This window comes from Erigeron canadensis, chromosome 1, assembly GCF_010389155.1.
Source record: "Erigeron canadensis isolate Cc75 chromosome 1, C_canadensis_v1, whole genome shotgun sequence".
NCBI lineage: Eukaryota > Viridiplantae > Streptophyta > Magnoliopsida > Asterales > Asteraceae > Erigeron > Erigeron canadensis.
Window position 1 is genome coordinate 24818076 of NC_057761.1, and position 8208 is coordinate 24826283.

An 8208-nucleotide genomic window follows, 5' to 3' on the forward strand; every position below is an offset into this window, starting at 1 on the left:
TGCAATAGATGTTTGATGAATAATTCCTTGTTTAGAACACAAATCATTTACAAGACTATTAACAAATTCAGTTCCATTGTCTGTTCTAAGTATTTTTACTTTCTTTTCAAATTGAGTTTCAATTATTTTGACAAAATCTTGTATATGTTGGAAAACTTCAGTTTTATTTTTAATTAAATAAGTCCATACAGCCCTAGAAAAATCATCAACCACAGTAAGGAAATACTTATATCCTTCTTTACTTTGAACTTTATAAGGTCCCCAAAGGTCTAAATGAACAAGATCACCAATACATGCAGATTTATGTGTGCTCAAAGGAAAGGGTTCTCTGGTTTGTTTAGCCTTATGACAAATGTCACAAGGTGAAGTATTAATCTTAGAATCAAGACTAAGATCATTTTTGAGAACATTTAGAACTTGGTCAGAAGGATGACCAAGTCTACTATGCCACAACTGACTAGAAACATAACACTTAATCATGTAATTATTAGACACACCTTGCATATTGTCACATTGATCATCAATAATATATAAACCACCTTGTTCACTACCCGTCCAAAGAGTTGTCTTGGTTTTTAAGTCCTGAATATAACACTTTTGATCATCAAAACCAATAAACATCTTACTATCTTTAGCTAACTTATGAACAGAAAGTAAGCTAACAGTATATTCAGGAACGACCAAAACATCATACAAAACCACATTCTTGTTTAAAACCAAGTTTCCAATGGTGACAATTTTAGCTAATGTACCATTTGGGTGACCAACAGTCATATTTAAGTCATTTACATCAATACAATTAACCATTTTATTTGCATTGTTAGTCATATGTTGATTAGCCCCTGAATCAGTAATCCAACCTAGACTTTTGCTTGAATTGTTTAACCTAGTGTTGGCACAAAAATATTTCTCAAAGTTTTGATTAAAAATTCTGCTATTATTAGCAAAAGTACCTGCCATATTAGCATGATTTCCAACAACTGCAGATTTCTCTTTATCCTCAATAAGATTCATAAGTCTCATCAATTGATCATTAGTAAGAAAAACAGGAGTTGAAGAAGAAGAAGAAGAAGCATGATTAGCAGAATGAGAAGAAGAACTCATAGAACGAGAACCTTTACAACAATTAGCATTATTATTTTGAAAAGGCTTTTGAAAACTTTGAGTAGAATTTTTCTTTTTATATCCTGGAGGATATCCAACCAATTCATAACATCTATCAACAGTATGACCATTAAAACCACAATTAGTACATTTTAAAGATTGATTATGATTTCTATTAAAAGAATTATTAAATCTTCTTTTGTCGTTAAATTTTGAAGCAAACACAGAATTCTGAGGTTTGACCACATTATTAGACAACCCTGCCCCTCTATGAGATTCTTCTCTAGACACAATAGCAAATGCAGTTTTCACAGAAGGTAAAGGATCTCTAATAAGAATGTTACTTCTAACAGCAGCATAAGAATCATCAAGACCCATTAGAAATTGCATAAGTTTGATCAGTTGATTATGATTTTGAAACTCATTTGCAGCATGACACACACAAGTAGGTAACTTAATCAAAGCATCAAATTGTTTCCACAAAGAATTCAGTTTATGATAGTATTCAGAAATTGACAACCCATTTTGACAAAGAGAATTAATCTTGTGATGCCAATTGAAAGTAACTACACCATCTACTTTGTCATAAGTATCTTTTAATTCTTGCCAAACAACAGAAGCAGATTTAGAGAAAATTTGACCAACATATAATTCTCCAGAAACAACATTAAGAATCCATGACAATACAACAACATTACACCTATCCCATTGTTGAGCTAGCACAGAATTCACAGTTGATTTTTTACAAGTACCATCAATAAACCCTATCTTATTTTTAGTTTCAAGAGCAAGAGTCATAGCACAAGACCACACATTATAATTTTCAGTACCAGTTAATTTCAGACTAATCAAAGGTGTACTTGTAGTGTCACTAGCATGCAGATACAAAGGGTTACCAAAATCCAATTTACTTATCTTAGTTTCATTATTACCAAGATCAACATCAGAACCAGAATCAGAATTTTCATTATGCACAGAATGTGGAGGAGTGTTACCACCATGAACAGATGCAGGAGGAGTATTCACCATTTTTAGCAATCAGTCAAATAACACAAGCAACAAAATAACAGAATCACAGAATAGAACAATAAACCAGACAAACAAGATAATATCAACTAAACACAAATAAAAGCAAATAACCATAAACCACAAATATCTTCTTTTCAAACAAAAAACAGATTTAGAAAATATATCTTAATCTCCCAACCGTATCAGTGACAGGATTCCTAACCTCTCAAATGAAGGCAGGTCAAGTATTAACACGACTGGTTTTGTGAGATTGAAGATAAAAAAAAATTATATATATATATAAAAAGATTTTATCTGAGAAGAAAACACAGATGGAATCAACAACAAATAAGAAGAAGGGAAAATAACACAATACAGTGCTTTTTTGCAGAGATCTGAAGAACCCTAGATCTTGTTTCCTTGATTTACTTAGTCAAGGGAAGATCCAGGATCTGAATATGCAGCGGAACACGGATCAAAGAACAAACACCAAACCCTAAAAATTAGGGTTTTCAACGATCAAGGGTTTCAAGATGAAATACGCCCTTAACCAAACGAAGAACACCAATCAGAGATAACCTGTCTCTGATACCATGAACAATTTTGAGATCAAATCAAGAAACGAAACAAATCACTCAAAAATATGGCAGTCGGCTGTGACAGTTATTCTTATTATTAAGAGTATTGTTACAAATATATATGATATCTAGATGATATCTCCTTAATCAAAGAACAGAAATATATATCAATATATATATATCGATATAGTCGATATATAGATACAGAGAAAACGAATGAATACTCAAAATTAGAAGAGAATATCTGATGATGATTTTTAAGTTAGGTTATATGTTGGTATATATACCCAATTAGAATGTTTAACTTTGACCCCTTGTACTTTGCACCGTCTTCAAATTAAACCTTGATCTTCTCTACATTCTTCAACTGTACTCCTTCTATTAAATCTTCTTCCTTTAATCCTATAATTCTTCAAATCATCCAAATTACTTCATACCTGCACAACCTTACAAGTGTGTAAGTAAACAAGATTATTTTATTTTTTGTTCTAATTAAGCTTGTATTTTAACAGACATACCAGAATTTAACTAATTATAATTCATGTTTTATAACGTTTTGTTATGAAAAATTCTAATAAGTTTTTTTAATTCATCGGAGTATTATCTTTAATATATATTTGTGTGGGTATTATGCTATTTATTGTTACACAAGTGTGTTAGGTTTCAAATGAGACGTCGCACTTTGTGTATTTTCGTTATCCCATTAGTCCATTACAAACCATCTAGTCTACTACAGATTCGGTTATACTTTGCTAAACAAATTTACCTAAATCATTGTGAATTAAGGTTTTTTTTATCTTCTATAGCAATACTAGATTATTACCCGCGTAATACGCGGAAAACATATATAATTAATAACATGTTGAATTTTATAATATTATAAGTTGATAAATATATAAACAGGTAAAAATTAAACCACTAAAAGATATGAAATTACATTAGTGGTCATTTAAATTCGGTTAACAGTGACTAACCAGTTAAAAAATAGATACTCATCTATTAGAGGTCTCGCTAAGTAAGGTTTTCGGTTCTTTGGATATCTTTCATTCATCCAGATATGTCTGCATTTTCATTGTACTTGTACTTTAAAGTTTTGCTCGAATAAGATAGTTATACACTAAAATTACTAAGCAATTTAATTATCAATCTATATATCGCATGTTGTGTTAATCTAAGTTTAAAATTTTTTCATAATATCATTGTAATTTTCATACAGTTATTTTTCTGATATATAATTGTGATAGCTTACTATAGACTCCATATTTGTTTTTTAGTTTTTAATAGGAAGGCCGGTTTGACATCCGATTCAGTTTTTAAAACATTGATTTAATAAAAACGTTATATGATAAAAAAAAAAAAAAAAACCTATACAAAAATCTTTACAACCAAATATTTTCGTTATATGATAAAAATATTATATAAAAATATAATTTAATAAAAACATATTACATCTAAAGGTTTATACTTTTCCAATCATGAATTAAGGTTTCTATTCTATATATATTTAAAGATTTTGAAAATTATTTTAATTCATTTTAATTTATTACTATTTGTCTATCGGGCAAGACTAAAACTAGTTTCTTATATATAGCATGTTACCAACGGAGATGAAGCCGAAAGGAGAATGGAGGACAACAATTTAAAAACTGTTTGTAAATATCATTTATCCTGTTTATGTAACTACAGAACGCACCAGATATTCTTTCATTTTAGATTGTAAGATCACTTGCAGAATAAATACAAATTTTACCTAATTTATAAACATGCCCTCATATTTGGCTTTAAAAGATTAAAGTAAACATCTACACCAACCTACCCACTATAGTCATTATATCGTCTTCAAGTTCATCATTAAGCTTATGGCAATTCATAATGTTGTTAGTTATTTTAATCTGGATACTTAAATTTTAATATTCGAATTTTCAGGTTAGTAGATGGAAGCCGATATATTCACAACACACATTCTCCATCTACTACAATATTATACCCTTTTCATATTTTACATTTTTATTCTTTTAATTGTACCAGATCACTAACCAAGAATATATGTTAATTTTCTTTCTCCTCCTCATCACATTAAGTAGCATGTTTCTAGCATGATTCTACATTACATTAGTACAAGACCCAATATAATAAACATGACGCAATATTGTATCTTATAAGCTAAAATTCGTAACCCAAAAATAAAGACATTTAACTTCGATTGTTAAGTTCCATATAAGTATGTTTACTTTGTAGAGCTGCAATTCATAACCCAAAAATAAAGACATTTAACTTCGATAATTCAATAAAGTGCATTAGAAACAAATCAAAATACTCGAAACTACACATGGGCTTAAAAGGGAGTTTTAAGCATGATATTTCTCTTGAATTTCAAGCATATAATATTTCCCTTCGAACCCCACAAATTAACGATTATACAAAGTTAAGAAAAGAATGCTTTATTGTTGTAAAAATCTTATTGACTTTGCTTGAACGGTAACATTATACATTTAATTTAGGGCTTTTTCTATTAGCTTAATCAAGTACATGTGATTTCATAGTTGATCCAAATGAGATTGTGGTTGGCTTCTAGAGGAGAGAATTGATGTGGAGTCTGTGAAATTGAGATGACAACAATGGAAACAGTATTGGTAGTAGTTAGGCATGAGCATTTGGACTGGAAACCCGAAACCCGACATTAACTGACCCGAAACCAAACCAGACCGGCCCGACCGAGCCACAAACGGTCTGGTCTTCGGTCCTAGATATCCATGTTATCTCGGGTTCGGTCCAGTTTGGTCCAAAACCCGGCAGAAATTCGGTCAAGGCCGATAACCCGATATTTGCTCTAATTTGAGGCTTTTGTGTAGAATACTAGAATGGGCTTATCAGTGGGGCTTTATTTAGTCCATCCTCTCCCTCCCTTTACCCGTCCAAGTCCATCATTAAAAAAAGGAACGAGTTATATCTTTTAAAAAAAGGGGACGTGCCGTTCTAATTTCACTTTACAGTTTACAAGGGTTAAGGGTACGTTTATTGGGATTGTTAAAGATAAGAAGTATGCCTTTTCTTCTTCGATAATTCATTCAAAATTCTCAAATCTTCTTCAAATCTGCTAGTTCTTATCGAATTCAAGGCTACAAGAATGTCTCAATCATCATCATCCATGGTAAGATAAATTTTATTATGTCTTTAAAACTATAAAATCACGAAATTGATGATTAATATATAATAATATTTCTGGAAAAAACCCTAGACATTTAGATGATTTTTTGGGGCTTTTGTGTAGAATACTAGAATGTCAAAGAACTTTGTCTTTTGATCATTTTTTGGTATGTTGTCGTTCCACAATCCACATAAAAAAGGATTGAAGGCTACTGGTTTCTGGTATGTAATATACTCGTATAATATATTGATTATATGCATGTATTGAAGTACAGCAGGTTTTTGCAATGCATGAAATTTGGTCTGGATTCACTAGCCCAGCAGGTTTTTTTCGTTGGCCCAATTGGAATGTGTCTTTAGCCCAGCAGGAAAAGCCCATCTTTTGATTTGTTGATGCATTTCGGTCTGACTAAAAAAAAAACCGAACCGACCCGGGCTAACCCAGACCGGATCGCCCGAGCAGGTATCGGGCCGGTCTATGTTTTTCTGCCATTTCGATCTTCGGTCCACATCGGTCAGTCCGGTCCGGTCCGGTCTTTTGACTGTGCTCATGCCTGTAGCAGTGAATAATTGGGGTTGATAAAGAGAAAGAAGAAATTAAAAAGTCGGGTAAAAGAGTAAATGAGATAATTATTTTTTTTTTTCGTTAGAGAAAGGAAATAAAAAGTTAGGAAATGTAAAGTTTAAAAAGGATATAATAGTCATCTCGGAAAAAATTGCTGTAGATGGAGAATGTGTGTTGTGAATACATCAGCACCCATACATAATTAGAAGTTTTGATCGTCCTCATCGCATTACGCGGATGACCAGTTAATCTATATCTATATCAATGCTCTATACTACATTATGAGTTTTGACTCCTTTAATGCACAAGTTTCATTATTTCCACATAATATACTTGGAAATGATATATCTTCTCAATAAATAGCTTAATAATCCTTCAAAAAACATTAAAGATGACAAGTATAATTTACTCATTCTTAATCTCATCTTTTGATTCTATCAAGTGTCAAGATCAGATGGTTATGGGATTTTTAGAAGGATTTATCATTTTTCATATTTATAATACCTTTAATGAAATTATTTACAAGGGCAAGTGACTTGTATACGTCAATCTATATGAATTGTGACTAGTATACGTCAATCTATATGAATTGTGACTAGTATACGTCAATCTATATGAATTTATGTTAAGGAATACATCATTTCCTCGATACAAAATTATATAAGCAAAATAAGATTTTAGAAAATTCTTGAAATGTTCTTAGTTTAGTTTGTTAAGGAATTGGGCCTTTTGGGCTGAACTTTTGGTGGTGAGTGAGTGGTCCAGTATTTGTTATGTAGACTTGTAAAAAATGAAGAAGAAATGGAGGTGCGGGGAATCGAACCCCGTGCCTCTCGCATGCGAAGCGAGCGCTCTACCATATGAGCTACACCCCCGTGATTACTAATTTAATTTTGTATCCACATAATTATTACTTGTTTAATACACTAGTTTGTGACTTGTCAGGTACCCAAGACTTATATATTATGTAAAGTGTAACTTCTTCATACAAATGAGAATCTATATATATATATATATATTTTCTAAAGCTTTGTTGTTATGTAATTTATTTTTTATTAGGATTTGTTTGCTATTTTTAACGGCTAATGTTATATGCTGATCATTATCATCTATAGGGAAATTACGTTGCAAACCAAAGACGTTATTTATTTAGTTTAAGATTGAGACTTGTTTCTAAATGTATATAGTGTAGTTTAAACAACAGTCGAAACAAACTCGAGTGATCCGATATAAAAACAATGCTGCATTTCCAGAAAAGAAAATATAAAAAGTATACATTCTGAAGATTCATGGCTAAGGTGAATGCAAATGCTTTCATCTGGAGAAAATAAAAATCACCAATAATTCCATGTACAAACAAATGGGCGTTATTTACTTGGAGTTTTTAATTTGGGCTGGACTTCTCCCTTTCCTTTTTTTTCTTCTCTCTTTCTTAATGAATTATTGAGCCTATATTTTTCTTGGGCTTCCTTAGTATAATTCAATCACGCCACTATCAGAATTATTAATTATGCCCTTCTTGTAACACGATTTGTACTCTACACAACTAGGGGCGTCAAGTCTTTAGGGGGTCTTTGGTAGGAGGAAATCATAGAGAATGGAAATGTAATAGAAAATGAAAATAGTGAGAAAGAGAATGAGTATTTGGAAAGAGATGGATTCCCTTGTTTGGTACCTACAGAGAATGAATATATATAAAAAATAAAATTTTAAATAATAATACATTTATTACATATAACATCTTCAAAAAAAAAAAAATTTTTTTTTCCATTCTCACCCATTCTCTACAATTTGTAGAGAATGGAG

The 8208-nt window shown here is 31.2% G+C and overlaps 1 non-coding gene across 1 annotated transcript; it reads right to left on the bottom strand.

Annotated features, from left to right (window-relative positions):
• Positions 1-7204: 7204 nt before the first annotated feature.
• TRNAA-CGC lies at positions 7205-7277 on the bottom strand. The gene has a single exon. It is a non-coding gene; the product is annotated as a tRNA-Ala (tRNA).
• Positions 7278-8208: the final 931 nt, after the last annotated feature.